The following is a 24,935-nucleotide window of genomic DNA, read 5'->3' as shown; positions in this document are numbered from 1 at the left end:
ATAAAGATTAGATGTCATTCAATACAACAAACACGCCCCGAAGAGTCTAGAGGTTCTGTAAATGAAGGATACATCATTCCGACTTCAACATCTCACGCAGCCGATAGGTCCCGTTCAGCCGATCGAGACTCGACGGACGGCAAACACGGGTGCCGCCTTAAGTAATTTCCGGTACACTCACCAGCTCAAGATTGCCGCCCTTACTGTATGTTCAGCCGGCGGAGGGTGATCGGCGCAGCTGGTGTCAGATGAACAGTCGGCTCCGACAGGCTACCATGGTTTGTACCTGCGAACACAGCATAAGCGAAAAATCGCAGTCAGTACAGCTTCAAGAAGAATATAGAAGAAAAAAGGACGAGTTCATGAAGCGGTGCGCAGTGATTTGGCATGGCAACCTGGACCGCGTCGCGTATCCCTGAATCGACCATGCCAGGAGTAGGTATATAATTAACGTGCAGGAAATAAACACGAAGGAAGTATGTTGGAACAACTCTGATTGGTGAAAGCCAACCGTCTTCGAGAGAGAAAACGTTGATGGCAAATGAGTTATGCGGAATTCCACAAAGTGGAGGACGGGCTATGAAAGAGAAAATCGGCAACCGTCCGTTTGTAGCACAAAGCTACAAATAAGTCCACACGGTTTTTTTTAGAATGAAAAGCTTCTCAGATGACGAGATATTCGTCCTGATCTGGGGATCGAACCCGGGACTAACACTTTAGGTAATAAGCAGGCGAGCGTTTTGCAGTGCATCGCAGAACTGTTTCGTCTTTATCAGATGTCACTTTCTCTCTCTCTCTCACTCACACACACACACACACACACACACACACACACACACACACACACGCACGCACGCACGCACGTACATACATACATACATCCTCCCGCGGTGAGTCTACGTGTGTGTGTTTGTGTGTGCGTGCATGCGTGCGTCCATGTTCCAATCATTCGTACCTCAATAAAGAAGGCTGTTGAGGGACCAGAAAACGTCTACAAAGCAGTTCCTGCGGGCGTCCGAGGCATAGAGCACTCCCACAGGGAGGTCACAAACGTGCGAAGTAATAAGAAGTGTACCGAGGGCAGCTACTGTAAAGACGGGCGCCATTGTGGGCCACGCAGTTCGCTGTGGCCGGGTTACGAGGAACTCGACCGATGAAGCTTTGCGAACAACCCGTTTGTTGAGCCCGGTTGAACAACGTGAGACGGCAGCACAGTTGCAGTTCCCATGAAGTCAACCTCTCGACTCTGGTATTGGCGCCTACGCGAGGTCGTCACAAAAGTACAGTCAGTCCTTAAGCGTGGGAAGGCGTCGCAGCAGTCGTTTTCAGGAATCAAGCACTCGGACTGCCGTGTTCGAGAGGGTTCTGGAACTCTGTAGCTGAAAGCAGCCATGGACCGCTGTAGACGTTCGTGTCAGCAGTCATCTCCCAGGATGACCTCAACTTTCCATCTCCATCGGACTCTACCTCTTCGCCCAGCGATGCCTTCAAGGCGTGGGCCGGATGCGTCATTGTGTGGCGCGCTCGTGAAAACTATTGAACATTCTCACCCACGTCCTTCTTCTCACGAGTGGCCCAATTTCTGTCCCCTTTCTGGTGGGTGGACCACTGCAACTTCCCGACACCTGATTCGTGGCAATAGTCACCACCTTCTTCGGACTGCCGTGTAAGGAATCAACAAGCAATTAAAACCAAAGCATTTTGTAAATAAGCTGAATCTATGCTAAATCATAGCTGAATCTGAGCTGAATGTATGTACATAGCTGAAGCTCTGCTGAATAACTGTACAGTTCCATCTTTATCATCATATAAATAAACTTTTCGTTCAGCCTTCAGAACACGTCCCCTCACTGGCGAAGATCGGCTATGCGGACGACGACGGGGAGCCAGCTACCCTAAAGAGAACCCGCCGTACCTATCATCAACCTCGAACCCATAACAACTGCATGGTGGCAGCGGTAGGATTCCATCAACCTCGTACCCTTCACAACATCTAAGGCTTGGTTCGCCGATAACGCCTTCAAACGTGTTTGTTTTAAGCATACCGCAATCCGCGATGTAGACGGAAACAGATTCGTAAGGATCTAACATGTGGTTATATCACATGGGTAAAGTTCACATGGGTAAAGTTACAGATAACAACGTGTACATGTCCAACTCCTTGGTTACCGTACATTAAAATATACGAATAACTGGCAACACTATATATACGCCAAATGTATAGACAACGCGTAAACATCTCAACAAAATCTTCGCCACCAGGTGTGCATGCGAATATATATATAAAGGAGCCCCTTGTGCTCTTGACCTTTAGCATGACGGCGCATAAACCTAATCCAGACTCTTGTACTGTTCATGTGCCCGTGCGTGGCGCGAATACAGTACTCAGTACGGTGCTTTTAGTGATTTGTTATAGCATTTTCTGTTTTTTTTTTTTCCTTTCTGACGGCACTGCTCTTCGCGCCAAGCTTGGGTCAATGATCACAGCCGCGAACAGCCAGGCCGTCGGGTCGTGAACCACGGAGCGATATTCGGGGCACGTTTTCCGAGAAACCGAGACGTCGGTGCTGCGAGCCCGGCAGGGGTTGAAGCCCCGCGCTAGCCGCAGCGAAGACCTGCAAGCACACGCGCTTTCTCGACGGGTTAAATGGAACGCGTATATAAACAAGCATACTACACATAAAGCTAAAGCGGGGTTGGACGCGTTACTGAAATATCATTGACTATACTGTGAGTGGAAAGATTGCGACCTATACAGGTCGGCAACTAAGCGAAAGGCGAGCGCTCCATGATGGGGATTGCGAAAAGGCGGGTGCATGCAAACGGGTGACAATGCGGGCGCGAACCCGATCTAAACAAAGCCCCTGTTTTTTTCCGGCACCGTGACGAAGTAACGAGGGAAATCGTTGAAGCCTTTTATATCCACAGAAATGCTTGTGTCAGTCAGCCTTATATTAACCTGGTGATGTGACACATCTAGGTTGTCCACGCTGAGAAGTCGCGTAACGGCTGCAACATGCCCACCACACATGAAATCTTTTCAGCGCCGTTTTTTAACCTAAGTAGTGCGCCAAGGTTGTTTCGTTTTAGTTGCACATTTCATCCTTGAGAAGATATAGCATTCTTTTTCAAGTTTAGTTGTACGGTAAAACTTGGCTTATTCCTAAAAATAAACTTTAGCTTGACGTAAGCCCGTAGCAAGGGGGTATATAGCCCGCCCACACCCCTCTTTGAAATATATGATGGAAAGAGGTGTTTTAACGAAAATAAAGCACGAAAATAGGTGTTTTGCTAAAATAGTCAGGACCTTCATAGTGCCCCCTCTTTCCTCCATCGGAGAAAAATTCCGGCTACATAAATGCATTAAAGTAAGCGCTCGCTCTGTCTGGTTCCCCTTTCTTTAGTTACAATATATATATATATATATATATATATATATATATATATATATATATATATATATATATATATATAGAAGAATAACTTCGGTTGCCGCAAGGTTATAAATATGAAAGTAGATGCGCTCTCACATAACAACTGTTTATTGTGCCGACGTTTTATGTGAGAGCGCATCTACTTTCATATTTATAACCTTGCGGCAACCGAAGTTATTCTTCTGCATATAAGCCTTACCACAAATGGCTGCTGCCCGCGCCTTTCGCAAGCAACTTACATGGAGGTTTCCGATCCACGGAGCCTCGACGGCAATAGTCGGTGACTCACAACTAAAGTACCTGCATCAACACTTCGATCCGGCCAGCCCCCATTCACCTGCCTTCATCTGCCAGCCTGGCGCATGCATTGGCGACATCGGAGAGCTATTGGACTTCGTCCCTAAAGGTACCTCGAACCTTATTCTGCACATTGGAACTAACGACCTGGCCAATACGGATGCCCCTACAGCATTCAACCGTTACGTCGCCCTCCTTGACCGCATCCGGCATGAGAGACCAGATATTCCTATGGTGTTTGCCACACTAGTGCTCCCACGAGCCCCCAACCAACGACTCCGCCGACACAACTGGCGTGCGGTGAGGCGGTTCAACTTCGAGGCTCGGGAGTTTAACTTGCGACTGCTGAGTTTGTGCCATGAGAGAGAGGGCGTCTTCTATGTGAACCATCGCATCGACGCGCTCCCGCCGTGGACCGTACTCGCGGCCGATGGTCTGCACCCGAGCTTCGCTGGAGTGTCTCTCCTGGCCTGGAACATCTACAACCTGCTCCTCGACCTACGGCGGCCTTACATCAACAACTGGCTGGAACACGCGCCACAACCAGAGGTGGGGGCGTACGAGCTTCGGGAGACGCCATCCTACTCCCAAGCACTGCGGCGTGACTCTTCCGATGCCACCTGTCGAGGCGGCAAAGAGAAGAATATGAACCCAGCAGCCCCAGAAACAGTTGCTGCCCGTTCTCCAGGCCAGCATACCCCGTCGAGACCCCCCTCACCGAGTGCACAACTGCCGTCACGCTTGCCACGGCGGTCGTCGACGCCTACAACACACACCCCGGAAACGGTGACGAAGGGTAATCCGGGCCAACAACAACGGCCAGCTGTACCAAAATCAACAGCAACGAGCGGCCAGAATAAACCACCCGCAAGGAAAAATCAGCAGCCAACATTATCAACGAACAAGCAGCAACCACCAGCAGCCAACAGCAGGCGTCTACAGGCCAGCTCGTCACGGGAGGCACAACGGGATGGAGCTCCAACCCAAACCAGGTACGACCTCCGGGCACCTTGCGGCCCTATTCGCCGCGTCTGTGCAAAGTGACATACTGGCTGTGCGAGTGGGCAAACTCCGTCCGTTTCAGATGAACTAGGCCATAGAACGGGTCCAAATTTTCTTAAACTTAGAAAAGTGGTTGACAAAAGAATACGGCACGAATTCCACGTGCAAAGCCTCGAGCAATATGTACTGGCGGGTACGGCTCCGAAGGGGCTGCGCTTGTCGCTAACACCATCGATGCATAACTTTGCCGAAGGGGAAATGAAACGGTGGAACGAAATTCTCGATCACGCCACACAGGAGCTAACGAAGGTCACCATCGAACACTGTAGAAAGACTCTAAACGCACTGACAGACGAGGAGCGGTATTTAAGAAATAACTTTTCTCTTTCGGAGTGGGAAACTAAAGAACTAGACGTATTTGAGCACAAAAAAACGGAGGAAATTGAAAAACTTAAGAGGAAGAAATTTGCGCGGGACAATGTGTCACAAGCTATACCCACTGCTGCTTACAGAAAAAATACCAAATCATCTCACGTTCAAAAAAATTTGCCACCACACCCCAAAGAGCCAAACGTTATTAACCTTTCCGACAAAGAACTCAGCAAAGAAGAATTGAGTATACTATCACGCGGACTTACATTCTGCCCTGGCAACGGAAGGTATGATGAATTCACGCTCCTAAAAGACCTAGACAACTTCGCACGAAATTTACGATTGGAGGAATATTTCTTTGATAAACCCGAAAAAGATAACACACTTTTTCGTGGGGTAATCGGACGGCAATGGACCCCAGACGCCAACAGAGATCGACATCTGGATCTCTATATAGACGCGGTCCAAAAAGATGTTATACATGCGTACAAAGTGCACAAACCAAGCATGAATAACATATCAAAAAGAGAAAAAGAGGCACTACTCACGTTGAGCAACTGCGAAGATCTCGTCATCAAACCAGCAGACAAAGGAGGCGCGATTGTTGTTCTGAATAGATCGGACTACATTGAGGAAGGCAAGCGACAACTAAATAACAAACAATTCTACAAACACCTCGACTTTGACCCTACCACGGAACACAAAAAAATCATTGTAACAACCCTAGAGAATCTCACACGTGAAGGCGCCATTAATTCAAAGCTTAAAAAGGCACTTATCACGGTACATTCGGCGCCTGGTCGTTTTTACATGCTGCCGAAGATTCATAAAGAAAATAACCCTGGCAGACCCATTATATCAGGCACGGGAACGTTAACGGAACCCATTTCCAGTTATATTGATTCTTTAATCAAAGACATACCACCCACACATGAGTCCTTCTTGCGTGACACAAACCACTTTCTTCGGGAAATAGCAGACGTGAAAATTCCAGACGGTGCATTTCTCGTAACATTGGATGTTAGCTCACTCTACACAAATATCCCACATGACGATGGTGTAAGGGCACTTGTTGAATCGTATGGCACACACAACCCTGTCGCTTATCCAAGCAAAAAAGTAATTGAAATCTTCACAAGACTTGTACTCGATTTGAACAGCTTTGAATTTAACAACCAGTACTATCTTCAAATCAGCGGTACGGCAATGGGTACAAGAATGGCCCCAAACTACGCTAACATATTCATGCACCACATAGAGTCCAATTTTCTTTCATCTTGTAATATCAAACCATTACTCTATAAACGGTACCTAGATGATATATTCATAATTTGGACACATTCGGAAAACGAGCTCCTCAAATTCATACAGGCTTTCAACCAGGTACACCCCAGCATTTATTTTACACACACCTACTCTAACACTGAAATAAACTTTCTTGATGTACTCATTCGAGTTGACGATGGTGCGTTGGTAACTAACGTATACAGAAAACCTACAGACAGGCAACAATACCTGCACTTCAAAAGCTGCCACCCGCGACATTGCAAGACCAGCATTCCCTATTCCCAAGCACACAGATTTCGACGAATTTGCTCCCGCACCGAGGACTTCCACAAAAACAGCACACATATGCGCGAAGTACTCCTTAATCAAGAATACCCGCCAGCTATCATCGATGACGCCATCAAAAAAGCTGAAAATCTGGACCGCCAGATTCTTCTCAACCACCAGAGAAACGCCGACCAACACCGCAACAAAAACTTGCTATTAACTTTCACGAGCAACCCACCGAACATAAACAAGGTCCTAAGAAAACACTTCAACATATTGGAACAGAGCGTGCGACTATCCAAAATTTTCACTTCTCCTCCTTGTGTTGTATACAGAAGGCCGAAAAATATAAAGGATCATTTAATAAATTCAAAGATAGGTGTGAAATCTCAAATTGGGTGTCACCCTTGCGGAAAAAGCAGATGCAGGGTATGCAAACACATGCAGACAACGACAGTGGCGAAAAGCACCCACTCGGATTTTAAGCACAGGATAAGAGGTGCACTAGACTGTGACTCCGACAACGTCATATACCTCCTGGAATGTGGGGTATGTAACAAGCAATACGTGGGCCAGACAGACACTCCATTTAGAATTAGATTCAACAACCATCGGGCACATGTACGATCTCTGCCAGGCCTTCCACTTTCAAAACACTGCACATTAAAAGACCACAGCTTTGATGACATCAGGGTTACACTACTAGAAAACAAATTTCGAACAATCAGAGAACGGGAACAACGGGAATCTTATTTTATCTACAAATTTAACACGATAAAATACGGAATAAATGAACACCCAGGCACTCTGTCTGCGTTACGACAACTAAAAGACGCAAACGCTTCTCTCTAATCAGTCCGGTTTCATTACGACAATAATATTACCCGCTAACGAGGCTTTTGGCCTATGCATCTGACAACAAAGAAACGATTTGCCTCATCAAGCACAGCCGGAACGCACAGATAAGTGGTCCCGGAGGTCGTACGGTCCCCCCCCCCCCCTTTTTTTTTTCTTCGTCAAGCTTCAACGCACATTCTTTTCCTTCACTGACAAGGAGCTGACAGCTAGGTGGTTTCGTTAACTTTTTCCTACATGCGCGCATATCTTGCCAGTGCGCCTCAACTGTGTGGTGACTGTCCCGGAGTGGTACAGTCTCTCCCCCCCCCCCCCCTGTTCTTCTTCTTTTTTTTTTCCTTCGATAATCCTTTAACGCACATTCTGTTCCTTCACTGACAAGGAACCAATGCATATAACGAATATCGATGGCAGTGCCTCATTCACCGGCTTTTTCGCTACTCCCGATGCCACCAGCATGCACTTAAAGCGCTTAAGCCCTCCCCATTAACTTGTCATACACTTCAAAGAGGAACGAGCCGCCAGCGGACTACACGGAAAGGTGAAATACAAAAACGGCGGCTCTCTGCCCACTTGGGGAAGTGTGGGTGCGGGGGAGGTATTGTTGACAATGATGACACTCCTCATCTACCTCTGCCCTACTCTGTTGAAACGCTGCCCCTTTCTAATTACGCCATGTCGATCTTGCTTCTTCTCCTAGATTTTCTATATTTTATTTATTGTTTGTCCTCCCGTTTCGCTGTTTCTTCCTTCTTTTTTTTTCTCTCTCTTTCTCATTTGACCCCTCCCCTCCTGTCTCGACAGGATATAAAAAGGCACGGAATATGTGTAAATAGTATTATGCCTTGAAAAAGACAGGGTTCCTGTCGAAACGTCGGCACAATAAACAGTTGTTATGTGAGAGCGCATCTACTTTCATATATATATATATATATATATATATATATATATATATATATATATATATATATATATATATATATATATATATATATATATATATATATATATATACGAAAGAAGTGTATACTTAAAGGCTCGTTTTTCCGTGTTTAACACAATATTACTGAGATCTATCAGACAATAATGCCAAGGAAAGTATAGGGGAAGATATTAGACCGGATTGTAATGTAACAAAGAAGAAAAGTGGGTGAAAAGATAACTTGCCGTGGGCAGGATTCAAACCTGCAACCTTCGAATGACGCGTTCGATGCTCTACCACTTGAGCTACCACGACAGACATTCCCCCAGCCACTTTATTGGGTTTATATGTGAATTTAATATATATATATATATATGATTGAAATATCAGTCACTGAAGGAACAAAGAATAGCAATAAGCGACATATCACGCAAAAAGAAGAATCGCTGCAGATCCACGAATTGAATGCGGATGACAGAGCGAAGCCAGATGTCCTGAAGTCCACAATGTCGACGTTGGAGTCACCGACTAGTATACAAGGACGCACGCACGCATAGACGGACGGACTGATGCACGGACGGTCGGATGAACGGAAGGACGCACGCACGCACGGACGGATGGACAAACGCATGGACGGACGGATGTATGGACGGACGGATGGATGGATGGATGGATGGATGGATGGATGGATGGATGGATGGACGGATGGATGGATGGATGGATGGATGGATGGATGGATGGATGGATGGATGGATGGATGGATGGATGGATGGATGGATGGATGCACGGACAGAGTACGGTCTATGTTTAAACTATGTGCGCGCTATGAACGCTCTATATGTACGGTATATGTAACACCTGTGTTGTGGTCTGACGGGGAGCTTCGACGACGGCGACAACGGGCATCGTGAAAGCCTAAAAAGCTTCGCCCCTAAATGGAAAAGATGTACAGCATATTTGAGTAACATAAAAAGCGTTTATCGCCATTTTGCACAAGCCCGCTATTGCGGCCAGAATCTAATCTGGTTTTGTACACGAAGGCGGATCGCCCCACTCCTGCGCCGATGCGTCGTATCGGTGATGCTTGAACCGCAGCCGGCGTACCTGGCTATAGTGAGTGGCCATATCGGTGCAAAGGGGGCCAAAGGTAGGAAACATTTTGTAATTTAGATGCGGCGGCACTCCATGGATCGTCCGCTCAGGAAACAACCCGTGACCTCCTTTAGCTCCAGTCTTTATCATGTAAGACATTTGTCTATCAGCCACCGGTCTGCAACGAACACGCTGTCAAAAATATAGAAAAATGGCTAACGAAAGACAAGAAATCGTGATGAATGAGGCCAAACGTTGACATAAAGTGACGAAGAACCGAATGGACAATAGAAAATAACAAAAAAGAAACAAAGCGATATACCAGCGCACAATCGGTGTCACGAAAACGCGAGAAAAAACCCTATTGATTGTTTTGTGCGGTTTAACGTCCCAAAACCACCATTTGATTACACTGTAAACAGAAATAAGCCGAAATGGGAGTAAATGACCTTGTCCTCTAGCGCACACCCAGATGGGAGTTTAAAAAACCCGTCTCTGGGAGTAAAAAATTTACTCCCCATCAGAAGGGGGTTTTCGCATGGTGTCAGGGGGGTTTTTATTTACATCCATAGGGGAACTTTTTCAGGTCAGTATGGGAGTAAATTTTTTGCATCGACCGAGAAAAAAAATTACGTCAGCAGCCGTACCATGCGCAAGCGTAACTTTAATTACATTACATTTTATACGCACAACAATGATTACAGTACACAAACATTATCACAACGTTCACGTAATATCACAACACTCGCACTCACCACAGCTTGCCACACGCAGTACACACCTACCATATAGTCACCGAGTATATATAGGCACCACATTCTGACCTCCTGTAGCCCAGGTTAAAGCCTTTTTGTTTCTAATAATTAAGCAATAAATACGCACGGCGTAAGTATGAACTTGCGGTGGTCTGATGTAAGCACTTCAACACACATGCCTTTTATCCTAATCCTGCCTAATATTTAATATTTTTTTTTACTATAACGAAAAAGTTTTATCAGTTGACGCTCTGTCGTACAGGCTGAATTCGCATCAGCAGTGCTGTTTGTGGACCCGTAAAATGCACTGAATCATACACAAAGTGCGCGCGGCCTTGAATGAACACATTAACGAGGCACATTCAACAGCTCCAGCGATGAACCGAGGTAGACCGCCGCTACCGCGTTCGACGACTGGGCCTCACTCACGAGTACGGCACGGTGATTCGATGAATGACAGCTGGCGATCACAAAATGCTTGCTGATGTGCAGTTTACGTCTCGTTTTTCCCATGCACAGAAATAGGTGTCCGCTATCCACGCAGTTTAAGCTACGGAGCGATAGACTTAAACGAATGAGACGGTTCGCAGTCGCTGTTCCCGTTGCTCGCATGCATTGCATGTATAGCTCGCAGAGCTCGCCACGGCGGCCGGTGCGCAGTGCGAGCTCGATACGATGCCGGCTTGATACCGACGCCATAGCGAGGCCTTCCTACCGCTTAGATGTTGCAGCCGGTGAAATACCGGTGACACTCCGAGAAGCCACTATCGGAGGAGACGGGGCGAGCGCGTCGCCGGCGCAACTCTCAGACCGGTTGCCGGCCAGCCTGCCGTAGTCGAGCGAAGCCTACTTCGAACCGCTTCGAAGTTTTACGGTGCAATCGCTGACGATCGTACTCCGCCTCGTTCGGCGCTCGCCTTGTATTTAGTCATTGACAGCTACGGTCGCAAGGCGCAGAAGACTGTTATACATCCCAGCAGCCTTCATTTTTTGTGAAACACATTCTTTGCATCGCCGGTGGTCGGTGCTAGCTCGTAGCGCTTGCCGCGGTGGCTAGCGCACAGTGCGAGTTCGATACGATGCCGGCTTGATACCGACGGCATAGCGAGGCCTTCTTACCACTTAGATGTTACAGCCGGTGAAATACCGGTGACACTCCGAGAAGCCACTATCGGCGGAGACGGGGCGAGCGCGTCGCCGGCGCAACTCTCAGACCGGTTGCCGGCCAGCCTGCCGTAGTCGAGCGAAGCCTACTTCAGACCACTTCAAAGTTTCTGATGGTGAAACTCCAGGAGCAGCCGCTGACGATCGTAACAGCTTACTTTTGCTACCATTAATTTATTCTTCGAAGTTTTTTGTTACTCGGCCCTTTGAAGCGTGGCATTCAGGACGTTTCGTTGAGGAATCGGACCGATGTGCAGCGTGGTTTAGGGTGCGAAATATATTGAAATGTTCCCAGTAAATACCAACCGGTCGTTGCTATTCTTCGCTGCACTTATAATTTCGTTGCCTGTTGACAGATGCTTACACGGTTAGCCACACAAATCACATGTGTTTCACACCGACGTGCAAACATATGCCCGTACAGACACATACACACACACACACACACACACACACACACACACACACACACACACACACACACACACACACACACACGTCACGCCCAAAGAGGGTTTTTAAAGCTCCTATAGGGAGTTTGTAACCACGTGACCTGAAACTCCCTGGAGAGTTTAACAAGGTCATGTCGTTCATAAACTCTGTGATTAACGAGGGGGCGTTTTACGATGACATGTGCCGAGTTCACTCCCTACCAGGGTGTAAATAATTGGGGCAGGGGAGTTTTGTGGGCTCATGTGCTGGAGAAACTCCCATTTCGGCTAACTTTTGTTTACAGTGTATGAGAGACACCGTAGGGGAGGGCTCCGGAAATTTCGACCACCCGGGGTTCTTTAACGTGCACCCAAATCTGTGTACACGGGCCTACAACATTTCCGCCTCCATCGGAAATGCAGCCGCCACAGCCGGGGTTTGATCCCGCGACCTGCGTGTCAGCAGCCGAGTACCTTAGCCGCTAGACCACCACGGCGGGGCGCGAGAAAAACTCTAAAACGGACGTAAAACACTATTCGTAGCATTGCTGTTTTTCCTATTACTAGCAAGTATAAGATATTATTATTATTATTATTATTATTATTATTATTATTATTATTATTATTATTATTGATTGTTGGGGCTTAACGCGTCAGAAACCACGACAAGATTGTTAGAGACAGCGTATAGAGGAAGGCCCCGGAAATTTGAACCACGCGGGGTTCTTTAACGTGCACCGAAGTCTATAGAAACACACGGGCCTCAAGTATGTCCGCCTCCCATCGAAAATGCGGCCGCCAGAGCCGGTATTCGATCCGCGTCTGGATTCCATCAGGACTCGAGCACCACAACATATAGACGGCCGTGGTGGGTTATACGCTGGTTTTACCGACTATCCTCAGCCACGTGGGGGAGAGCAAACGATGACAAAGCGAAAAAAGGCTGAGACCCCCCCCCCCCCCCAAAAAAAAAAAACAAAGGCCTGTCAACCACGTTATATATAAGGAGATATGCTGTCTATACTGGATGAGTGACTTCATGAGCGCCAGCGCATACCACGAAGAACTAGAAAACACCGTGAAATTTGCAGAAGGTCTTCGAAGTCTCGGTTATTAGAGCCTAGGAGCAGGAACACGTTTACGCAGTCGCACAACGCCCATATGGAAATAATAATAATATAATCCGTAATAGATCCGCCCTTCCCACATTGGAGTCGCGTAGAAAGCTACATCGCTTAAAATTCCTTTATAACATAGTCAACGGACACTCAGGACTCGCCTTTAACACTTACATGCAGTACAATACATCGCGGAAAACTCGGAACAAGCATGATAACACCATAGTGGTGCCACTTACAAAAACAAATTCTCGGCGTTATTCCTTCTTTCCACGAACAATTTCCGACTGGAATGAACTACCTCATGACGTCACCAGCATCGCAGCGCCCGACGCATTCTTATCAGCTGCCACTGCCTGTCTGTAGTAAAAGCTGTCTGGTCGTATGTGCAGACTTCAATTCTTTTTATGATGTTTTTTTCACTTCGTGTTAGGAACAAAATTTGGATTGTATTTTTGATACCGCTCTTGTGTTGCTCCTGTAACCCGAGTATTCATGTTCCACGCAAACCTGTTATGTGGTGATTTTATTTCTGCGCCGTGAAGAATAGTGTTATAAGTGACTGCAAGTATGAAAGTTTGTATCACTCCTGCCTTGGCCACCAAGAGGTGGCTGGCAGTATGCAATAAATAAATAAAATAAATAAATATGTAGAAGATGGCGACGATCACACCAAACGAGCATGAAAGTGGACAAACCGTGCGAAGGACTACAGTAACAGTCATGTCTCCATTGCCATCGTCTATACATAACGCTGAAACAGATAACCTTGAGGGCGAATGCGCGAGACATAACAGACAATTCGATCGGGATAGTTGGTAATGATCCATCATTGCGGGGAGCGTATCTCTTTATGAAGAACAGATACAGGAAGCGCTTGCAGTTCTACTCTTTGTGTATCGGATACAGAAAGAAGTCATAAAAAAAGTATTGTGCTATATAATAATGTATGCGAAATAGATTGGTTTTAAACCAACCATAACATTTCTCTATCAGACGCCTGCATATGCAGAGAGAGTGTGTGCAAGGCATCATGCGCTGTGACGCTGAACAATGCTCCTGGACGCCGTCAACCGCAGGTTCTTTTTTGTATACCTTCCAACCTTCCAAACGAGGAATCAATGGGCGCTGCCATATTAAAACCTGAACTGTTCGAAACGACGAACGACCCTCCGAAAGTGCACGACAGTAGCAGGTACGTCTGCTTTTGTACTCACAGAGCAATAGTTGGGAAAGGAGGCGCTCACTCTGTACTATGGAAATGTCGCTATATACTCGACTGCGATTTGTCGGTCTTACGAGAGTGGCGCATTGTGAAACGCGACGATTATGACGCAGTGGCAGGCGTTTCTCTATAGTAGGCAAGACAGCTGAGCAATCTGGTAGTCATGATAGCCAATTATAATAATATCTTGGGCTTTACGTCCCGAAACCACAACATGATTACGACAGGCGCCGTAGTGGAAGGCTCCGGAAAATTGGAGTATACCTGGTGTTACTTAAGGTGTACTGACATCGCAGAGTAGACGGGCCTCTACCATCTTGCCTCCATGTGAATGCGACCGCCGCGACTGGCATCGAACCCAGCGACCTTCAGGTCAGCAGCCGAGCACCATAACCAGTGATCCACCGCGGCGGGCTCATGATAGCCAAATATAAGTCGAATCAATTCTGAGCGTTCATTCTTTTTCAGTTATATATAACATCGCCTAATATATACATCGATGAGCGTACGGCTACAGCAATCATGTTTAAATGCTGGACAGGTTGACAAGTTCAACCGCTATATATATAGATATATATAAGGCAACCTAACATCTGATAATCGGGGTAACCATTAACGACGGAAAGGTAAGGCGGCGGGCAAGGAAGAGAAAATAGAGATGATTCGCTTATTTTTGTTTCCGATTAATATAAAGCACACGCATTGATAAAAACAGCGGCCGTCACGATTTCATTGTGTAGTGCTCGTTATATATAATTACAGATTAGCTGTAGGCTGCTCGTTTTCGCAATCGAACTGACAGTTACACGCTGCATGTCACTAAGAAATGCGACATCGACTCACAACAAGTTAAAACCTATATTGTCGGATATCACGCCAACTTTTCCTTTTCGAAGATGTATCGATTGAATCCCAAACAGGCGCTCATCAACGGACGAGCTATATATAGTGCTATATAAAGCTTGCGTTATTCATGAGACCGAACTTCGAGCAGCGCAATTAAAATCACTGTGGAAACGATTAGAAAAACAGCGATTAAGATTAGACACATTTTGAAACTACCCCAACGCGATGCAACGAGCTATAGGCCTAATTGGCTTAGAAATGCGTAAAGATAAAGAAAGCAGTTAAAAATTGGCCCCATATCTGCATGTTAAACTGCAAATGTCGTCGAAAGACGATAGTCTAGCGTCTGGAGAGAGCGAACAAAATGTTTATTTGATGTTCTGCGCAAGGAAATCGGTGAATGGTATTCTGGAAGCGCTGCGTTAGAGTGCCTCGAGCATGCAGCGGAGGCGAACGAGCGCATCAAGTGACGTCACACGTGAGACATGAGCGCTATCTGGCACTTATCTAGGAAAACGAAGCGCGCGCGCCTTGCGCGCCCGTCTGGGTGGTGACAAGGAGTAGAGTGCAAGGCGACGAGTAGGTGCCACCACCATGTCGTCTTAGCCAAGCGTTGGAAACACTTGCCTTTTCGTGCAAGCGTTGCATGGTCAGCGCTGCGGGATAAACGCTACGGTCCTTAGAATTACATATGTACGCCTTTTCTAGTAAAAGACACACATACAGAATATTGACGTGTTGTTATGGTGCCTCAGATATGCACAATAATTGCTTGTTAATTGACAATCGCAGAAATATGAACGTTGAACCTTGAGCAATATTGGTGGGCGCTGCGGATGGGGTCGGCCATTCGGAATATCGTTTGGCCACTTTAGTGCCATTTAGGGTACCGTTAATGGCGGACAAACAGACAAATGTACAGGCAGGCAGACAGACAGACAGACAGACCAAAATTTTTGCGTCGAAGGTCCCCAAGAAAGACTGTCATCTTTAAAAAACTTCAAGTAAACCAATTGCATTCTCTTTGTATACGTGACAACCAGATCTCGCAAAGACATATACGCACCCTATTGGGCAGCCCGAACGTTGACGGAGGCGTTGACCGCTTGAGTGTTCAATAATCTCGCGTATGGGGGCGTCATAGGAGATCAAGATCCCATACAAAAGCGCCCGGCGAGCTAATCATAACAGATACGCTGCAGACACCTCCCGATACAGTATTGCCACCTTTTTTTTTTGCTTTTTTTCCGTCATCTTTTCTCTGACGCAAAGGTTTCGGCCGTTCTATTATCAAATGAATATATATATATATATATATATATATATATATATATATATATATATATATATATATATATATATATATATATATATATATATATATATATATATATATCACGGTTGTTTACATTCCTTTCATCCACTGATAATGGTAGGCAGGGCCAACACTTAACTGTAGTTTTAAGTAGAAGTAGTTTAAGTTATTCGCTTCGGCTCCACCGCACTTCCACAGTGTGCGGGTAGGCAGCACCCTGCTAGTTATGGCCGTACGTGCATCGCGGCAGCATGCGACATCAGCGAAACCACTATTCACTTTATTTCACTTTTTTAATTTACACATACTGCACTAGTGGGGCAAAAGCTCATATGGCAAATTAATATACAAGGAAAAACGCAAAGTGCATAAACGTATAAGAACCCCATGATAGCAAGTAATTACCACAGGATGACAGTTCCTCCTGTGTCTAGAAACGAATAGTAGCGGGTAAATCATTGCGAAGTTTAGCACTTACTTAAAAAAAACTGCATTTAATGGGTTCATTTCTAGCCAAAAAGGCCGGTAAGTTTAACTTACTACAGCTTCTTGTATACTAGACGCCTTGTAGGTGAGATATGTTGGTGTAACAGTAACGTAGCGAGTAATACAGTGAATGTAGGAGTTTCAGAGAATCAACGCGACACCGGTGGGAAAAGGGGGTTCAACCAAGTGCATCCAGATGCGGTGGCGGTGAAAATATGTCATTATAGTGGCGATACATGAAACGAATCTTCTTCTCCTGAACAAGTTCACTTTTAAAGAAGTTTACTGTAACCCGAATCGACCACCGCAGAAATATTTAGAATCCATCACGTACGAGCGGAATTAGTGAGATCTGTGACATGCTGTAACTGCTTTTTCTCTACTTTCGTACCCACTCGCACGCTGGAAGGTAAGCGGGGAGGGATGGCAAGGATAATGAACATTAGGAACGCGTGCACCATGATTTTAAGCAGTTTTCATCTTTTTTCTTCGAACGTGCGGCTTACTTTCAAAGTGATCGCGAGAGCACACGCGGGTATGTGGCGGCCTCCCGCGGCGGCCATGCTAACTATGCAGTCCGCGATGCTCAAATCGGCCAATAGCCGTGAATTCGGGTAAACGGTGCGATCTTAAGGCCATATGGCATCATTCGTAGAAAAAAAGAGAGAACAATTTCTAACGTACTTCGAAAATTGAGTGTGATTTTCAGGCCGCGTGCTGCACTATAATGCTCGGCTCGCGTGTTCTCAGGAACCTGGACTGGCAGCATTTTCTGACCTGAAAAATGGAGCACGGCTCCATTAACGTCGTGGGTTTATTTTGCACACCGGTCAACTAGCTGACAGGCAATTGTTGAAATGAGCATGCTTCTGGCTATATTAAACGAAAATGACCTGGAAGGAAAGCGAAATGCGGCAGCGCCCCTACACACCGAGACGGTAAGGCGTTATCACGTAGGCTGCATATATCTTTTGAATCAGTGAAATCCACACACTAATGTGCAATGCTTGTTCTCCAAGAGCTCATGCAAAATACGTCTACTGAAGTACACTACATCTCACATGAACAGTTCATCTGGCCAACCTCGTGTCAATCGCTAAGCGCTTGCATGAATAATGCAACCCTACTATACAGACTCCTTTTTCGTAACTGCGGGCATACGCCATCACCTCGACTGGTCTGTATCGAACAATACGAAGGCAATAAAATCGAGTCAAAGAGACCTGTGCATCATATCGGCCCCGGTGTATGTATCGTTCGTGCGTCAAATAAATTTCAAGGTTGAATCAAGGCGTGTACCACTGGCTTGAGACATTGCCAAGTGTATGAATAAGAAACGAAAAGCAACGCCCTTCTGATATTTAACGCGAAAACAATAAAGATAATGAGGTTATAATGAGCAGCCACTACGAGAGCTCCCAAATGTAGGTATCTACACACGACAAGCTTCGATCCAGAGATAGAGTAAGGGGGGGGGGGGGGGCGCAACATACGTCGCACGCCACTCGCTGTGGCCGGAGGATTCGACAGGCAGGAAGGAGCCACAGCTGCAGCTGCTGCCCGGAGAAGGCCCATTTGTCTCTCCCGCTATCTCCGCAAGCGCGAGTCGTGACTTGCGTCTACTAGCGTATACTGCGCAAGCGAGCGACCCGTCATCCCTGGAAATTGACGTGCCTTGAAGCTGCTGCTGCGTGCTGCCACTACTATCTCTGGCCAGCAGCGTTTGGTATTAACTTGCCGGACAGCGGGCTCTCTCTCTCTCTCTCTCTCTCTCTCTCTGACTATATTTGTCCCTCAACTGTACTCGTGCGTCATACATACATACATACATACATACATACATACATACATGCATGCATGCATGCATACATACATACATACATACATACATACATACATACATACATACATACATACATACATACATACATACATACATATTCACTACAATGCAGCTGCGATCCCGCAGATGTGTGGAAGGCTATCCAGCGCTCGTCTCGAATGTACTCTGAAGACCGATCAGATTGAAGCAACGCAATTCAATTCAATTCAACGAATCTATTCCACATTCCGTGATCCGTGCCGGGAAAGTCTGGCTGCGACGCTGATCCTATAAAAGGAGCCCGTCATATATTGGCGTCAAACCAGAGGGTATTTGCGCCTTCTGGATCGCTAAAGGCGCCCTGCAGTGACACGACCTCGAACGAAAATGTGGGGCAAGCAAGCAATTGCGTCAGTTGTATACTAGACAGGACCAAATGAGTACTACAGTTTGTGGACTCTCGAAAGTGCGGGAATTGTGGGCATATCATGCATAAGAAGAAGGTAGCAGCTAAGATTTTTTTTTTCAACCAAGGTACCTGATAAACCAGAGACACGTTGAAATTCGTATACACGCATTCTACATGCAGACTATTGCAATGGTTGAGACGGGATGAACAAATCGAACGACAACACGTGGAAGCTTGATCGGCACTAAATAAAATATAAGGAATTCTGGGATGTTGCGAGCCAAAAGTACCAAAAGCCAAAAGTTGTGGAGTATCTAGTAGTGGAGTTTCGAGTTGTGAAGTTTCTAGTTGTGGAGTTTCTAGTTGTGGAGTCCCTTGTTGTGGAGTTTCAAGTTGCGGAGTTTCTAGTTGTGGAGTTTCAAGTTGCGGAGTCACAAGCTGGGGAGTTTCTAGTTGTGAAGTTGTGGAGTCTCTGGTTGTGGAGTTTTTAGTTGTGGAGATTCTAGTTGTGGAGTTTCGAGTTGTGGAGTCTTTAGTTGTGGAGTCTTTAGTTGTGGAGTTTCCAGTTTTGGAGTATCTAGTTGTGGAGTTTCCAGTTGTGAAGTATCTAGTTGTGGAGTTTCCAGTTGTGGAGTATCTAGTTGTGGAGTTTTAAGTTGTGGAGTTTCTAGTTGCGGAGTTTCTAGTTGCGGAGTTTTTAATGGCGGAGTTTCTAGTTGTGAAGTTTCAAGTTGCGGAGTCTCAAGTTGTGGAGTTTCCAGTTGTGGAGTTTTTAGTTGTGGAGTTTCTAGTTGTTGAGTTTCTAGTTGTGAAGTCTCTAGTTTTGCAGTTACTAGTTGTGGAGTTTCTAGATATGGAATTTCTAGTTGCCGAGTCTGTATTTGTGGAGTTTGTAGTTGTGGAGTTTCTAGTTGTGGAGTTTCTAGTTGTGGAGTCTCTAGTTGCGCAGTTTCTAGTTGCGGAGTTTCTAGTTGTGGAGTTTCTGGTTGTGGAGTTTCTAGTTGAGGAGTTTCAAGTTGTGGAGTTTCTAGTTGTGGAGTCTCAAGTTGTGGAGTTTAAACTTGTGGAGTTTCTAGTTGTTTAGTTACACGCCAAAACCGGATTAGTTTCAGTCATCCGTGGTAATTTAACACGCTCCTAACTAGTGCACACCGTAAAGACTATACTCACAATCCAAGCCCTGTATCGGAGAGTATCCACCGTTCAGCAAATCAATCATGCCTTTTGTAGAAATGTCTTGACAGCACATCGCCGAATATATATACTTAAGCTCGTTAAAGGTGCTATACTGCTTCCACAAACAAGTGTCCCCGGCGTACTTTCCGCGTCACGCGGAGTCGCGCCGAAGTCTATCGGCTTTCCTGCTTTGCTTATATATACATATCATCGGCGCTGTGCTATCGCAGATTTTGGTGTCCAGGGAACGTCGCCCCCAATTGTTCTGGAAAACGGAAATCCCTCGGAAAGCTTCTTTCTTGCCAAACAGGGCTTAAACAGTGATGTTCCGTACAGGGAATTTTCTTTGTTTCTGGGAATTTCCAGTCATCATTTTGGACGAAAGGGAAAAAGTAAATCTTTGCGATATCGCAGGGAATGGTTATATTCACCGATGAATGACCAATTTTATGCGGCCACAGTGCGCCTTCGGCATGTGCAATCGGTTCTGGCACATGGAGCATGCAAGCATAATCCTTGGGATTAGTCTGATATTTATTTAGGCATCTACTAAGTACTGCTGGTGTGGACTCTATGAGCACTATTTGCGATGAAGTATTACAGAAGATACATGAGTTAAGAAAATCATAGTTTTGTTGTGCGGGAGCATAGGCACTACAGTCTTGATTTTAACAGTCGCAAGCTCGTCACGCACATGCGTGCGTGCGTGCGTGCGTGCGTGCGTGCGTGTGTGTGTGAGTGAGTGAGTGAGTGAGTGAAGGGTCGCTCGTATGATACAAATATTGTGCAGGAAAACATGCTGGGAATTTTGTCAGCACGTGCAGAGAAAAGTGTCCAAAATAGAGAATTTTCCTCTCTCGAAATGGCAATTCTTCGGTGTAGTACAGAACATCACTCTGGGCTTAAAGGCTTTGAATGAACACTGTTTTTGTCAGTATATCTATTAGACTTGACAATGCCGGCAGCGCGGACCTTGCGCGCACTATCTCATCCCAAAGCTTTTCTTTATTTTCGTCCTTTTCGCCCGCACACGATGTCACACGCCACCACAACAAGAACACTCTTGACTCCGTGATTTGCGCCTCGGTTCGTATTTGCCGGTAAGTAAGACTTTTTGAAGATTAAGACTGATAATTTTTTTTAATGTGCACCTCTATAAACGTTGCTACATCGAGATACGAAAATGAGCTCCCTGAATACGCTAGCCGACTCTAGAATCAGTTAAACTATCCGGTATTAAATAACCAACGTGCAATAAGCGGCCTTGACTAAATAAAAATCTACCAAAAAAGCATTTTAGCAGTGTTTTTTTTTTTTGCTCTTCAAATGGCCAAGCATTTCTAGGCCGACTCAACAAGAAAGCTGTGTTTATCTATCTCTCTTTGTCATTTAAGGCAGATCGCTACAAAGCATAAAAGAACAAACAAATTTAAGTGGTGTTTTTAGAGCCAAGTGGGCTCCCCATTCCGGATGCGAGTTTCTTACCTACTGACCTACAACCTTAAGCTACAAGAACAAAAATACATCTGAGCCATACGATTTCTCTGTGCCAGTGATGCAAGACAAATATCAAATGAGATCACTTTCTACGAATGCACGTTGATTTTCGCAGTAGTGGAACAGAAGTACTCCCTAGAAACGACTAGAAGGATTGTACGCACGAGCTTAATTCTTATTTTGCAAAAAAAAAAAATGATGCCGGACGCGCGTTTTCCGTGCTCACGAAGCGTTCCGGACAGGCGCGCAGCCAGACATTTTTTTTTTGGGGGGGGGGGGCACCTTAGAATAGTCATTTTTGCTGTCTATGCTAGGGCGAAAAAAACAATGAAAGGGGGGGGGGGGCACGTGCTCGGTGTGCAATCCTCTGGCTACGCCCCTGGTTCCGGACGCTGAAGGACGATATAAGAAGAATATGAAAAGACGCCACGAAAATAACGTTCTAGGAAAGGTTGCAACACAAATGAAAACACTATATGCTTACGCATCACTAGGGCAACTCCCAAAGGCGATTCACTGCGGATTTTTCTTCCTTTTGTTTAGCGATATTTACCGCCGCGATGAATAGTCATCTTCCCTTACCAGGACGCCTTGAGATCCTCCGCGGAGGCTGAAACGCAGTCTTCCTGATTGGCTGCCGCTACTGACTACAGCAGAAAGCAGATCAGACAAATCGCGCAAGAGAAAGAGAGAGAGAGAGATAAATGCGGACAGCAAGACAGTTGCAGAGCGGGGCGGGGCGACTTCAATCGGCAGCATTTCTAGGTATGCATATACGCAAGCAACATTGTAAGGGAGAAGAAAGAAACGCTAAAGCAAGAGTTAAAAAGCAAACACTGAAAGAAAGGGATACAAAACAGAGGAAGAGAGAGAGAGTAGGCCTGGACTCGCGCCTTGGAGGCCGAGAGAGCGAGATAGAAAGCAATCGCAAAAGAGTGCAGCAATATACAGGCTCCGGACAGAAACCAGACGAACGCTGTAAATCTCGCTTCTGACGGAGCGGTGTGGCGTAACGAACGTTGAGAGAAAAATAAAACGAAAAATTAAAAAAAAATACATCAATGGACACCGGGAAGAATGCGAGAGATGGAGCATAGGTCTCTATCTCGGACTGATGGACGACGCGCACGCGTTGAGCTGTCTGAAAAAAAAAACAAAGAAAAGGAGGCATGCGACGTGCTCCGAATTGCTTGGGATACGCTGTACGCTGCGTCCTACGCGCGAAGTTTCTTTCATTTTGACACCGGTGCTACTGGGCAAATAGAGCCGCATTGTGCAGATCGATCTCCATTATGGTCTCCGCGAACAAATGGCCGCGAGATCGTCCGCGCCTCAGACGAACAGCAGGCGCGCCGCGGCTTCGCAGTGTATACACATACCGGTACCCGCCGTGCATACGCGGGACGATTCTACTGCGAGTCACAGTCAGTCATTATAATGAGGTCTCCCAGCGGGGCTCACTATGTGCTCTGCCTATAATGTAAGGATGCGAGGGGTATATGTATACGCCGACTGTATATACGACACGTGGATCCTTGGCGAACCCCTTATCGATACGTGCGGCGAATGATGCAGCCGGTACTCAAAGCCGTCGCTCGCAGGCCGGGGCACTGCCCGGCGACGAACTTATTGGTGTTTGTGTAGTGTACCACCGTATATTGTTAACAGTATTAGCATTATTAACATTTGGCGCGGAGTGTAGCGTTCCGCTGACAGCGGCACGAGAAGCGAGAAGACAGAGAAACAGAGAGAGAGAGAGAAAGAGAGAGAGAGAGAGAGAGAGAGAGAGAGAGAGAGAGAGAGAGAGAGAGAGAGAGAGAGAGAGAGAGAGAGCTTAATTAGGTCCTGAGAAACGCTACTCTTTTACAGCAACGTCGAGGGCCGCTCCCTCGAGGGGACAGGGAGGCATAGCCTCACAGCCGCATCGTAGTCTCGCTGGATCACCCGTTGTTGCGGTAGTAACTCAGAACTTCGTAAGGCAGAGTCCCTATCCTCTTCTGTGAACCGGCTTTGGCCCCGTAACAAGGGGCACCGCAGGAGCATACGTTCTAAGTGACTAACCTCACCACAATCAGGGCAAGTAGACCCAAAAGCCTCTGATGATACCATGCTAAGGAAAAATAAACTTGGATAAGACCTGGACTCAAACATTCTAAACGTGATGGTCTGAGGTCCAGACAACTTGCTGTGCGGAGGCGGAAAGGAACGCCTCCTCAACTGGTAGTGTTTAGCCATTCAACTAAACGCAAGTAAAACGTCCCTAAACAGCCCCCTGCCAACCTGCGGACCCATACGTCCTTCCCAGAGCGGAGGGTTAGTACGCGCACCCCGGAGTGAGCAGTGTCATTCAGGTTTACGAGGGAGTCCAGTAAGGATTCTAAATGTGCGGGAAACTAGGCAATGGTATGGAGGTGAAAGTGTCCTACTTTCAAATAGTTCAAATACTTTAGTACAGACGGAACAAGAGGCAAAAGCCCTGACCGTCTACCTTGAAACGGTGTATAATTGCGACCTCCTGTCATTCAAAAAGGCAGGGGCTACAGCCAACTGTTCAGCTTTGAGGGAGTAGAGTTCCTAAGTGACTCAGCAGAACCCACGTAACCCACGTGAGAGATAATACTTCGATTCTGTGGTGCAGTTGCATAAACTAAAGTACGGAGAGTGTTCCACATACATTCAATCATAATAATAATAATAATAATAATAATAATAATAATAATAATAATAATAATAATAATAAACACGTGGACAAACTGCCAAAGACATTTCCAAATGACCTTCGTTATCACTGTCTAATAAGCCTTTTTCATTGCACTGAACAAGCTCAGAAAGGAACCTACTTCGACAAGGCACATTGGTGTAGAAGAATATCGAACCATGATAGGGGCTGAGGCCAGCAAAAGGCGCGTGTACAGTAGAGCGACACGACCCTGACACGACGTCTGAATGGGCATCGTGGGCACCGCACGGAAGTCATCGCTTCCCTTTTGCGTGTCCTATACCCTCATCCTTCGACGCCGTGACTTACGGCAAGGGTTGCGCCGCGTAGCCGGAGAAAGACAATGGCAGAGCGGGGAGCATGGCTGAAAATTAGATTAAGGTGTGCAAGTTTAGTGGGTGTCTCCCTGTGTGCCTTCAGTGTAACTAGAAAATTAGCCAACTA

The 24,935-nt window shown here is 46.3% G+C and overlaps 1 protein-coding gene across 3 annotated transcripts in view; it reads right to left on the bottom strand.

Moving 5' to 3' along the window:
• The window catches only part of LOC119161099 (phosphatidylcholine:ceramide cholinephosphotransferase 2), a 294,133-nt gene that overhangs the window by 187,244 nt on the left and 81,954 nt on the right, over nt 1-24,935 (bottom strand). For all 3 annotated transcript variants that reach the window (XM_075879920.1, XM_037413434.2, XM_037413435.2), the window contains exon 2: nt 182-286. The gene's annotated coding sequence lies outside the window, so the exon portion shown is untranslated. The remainder of the gene's footprint in view (nt 1-181; nt 287-24,935) is intronic.

The sequence above is a fragment of the Rhipicephalus microplus genome, chromosome X (assembly GCF_043290135.1).
Source record: "Rhipicephalus microplus isolate Deutch F79 chromosome X, USDA_Rmic, whole genome shotgun sequence".
Lineage (NCBI taxonomy): Eukaryota > Metazoa > Arthropoda > Arachnida > Ixodida > Ixodidae > Rhipicephalus > Rhipicephalus microplus.
Note: the sequence above shows the minus strand (reverse complement) of the source record. Positions and strands in the feature narration are given on the sequence as shown.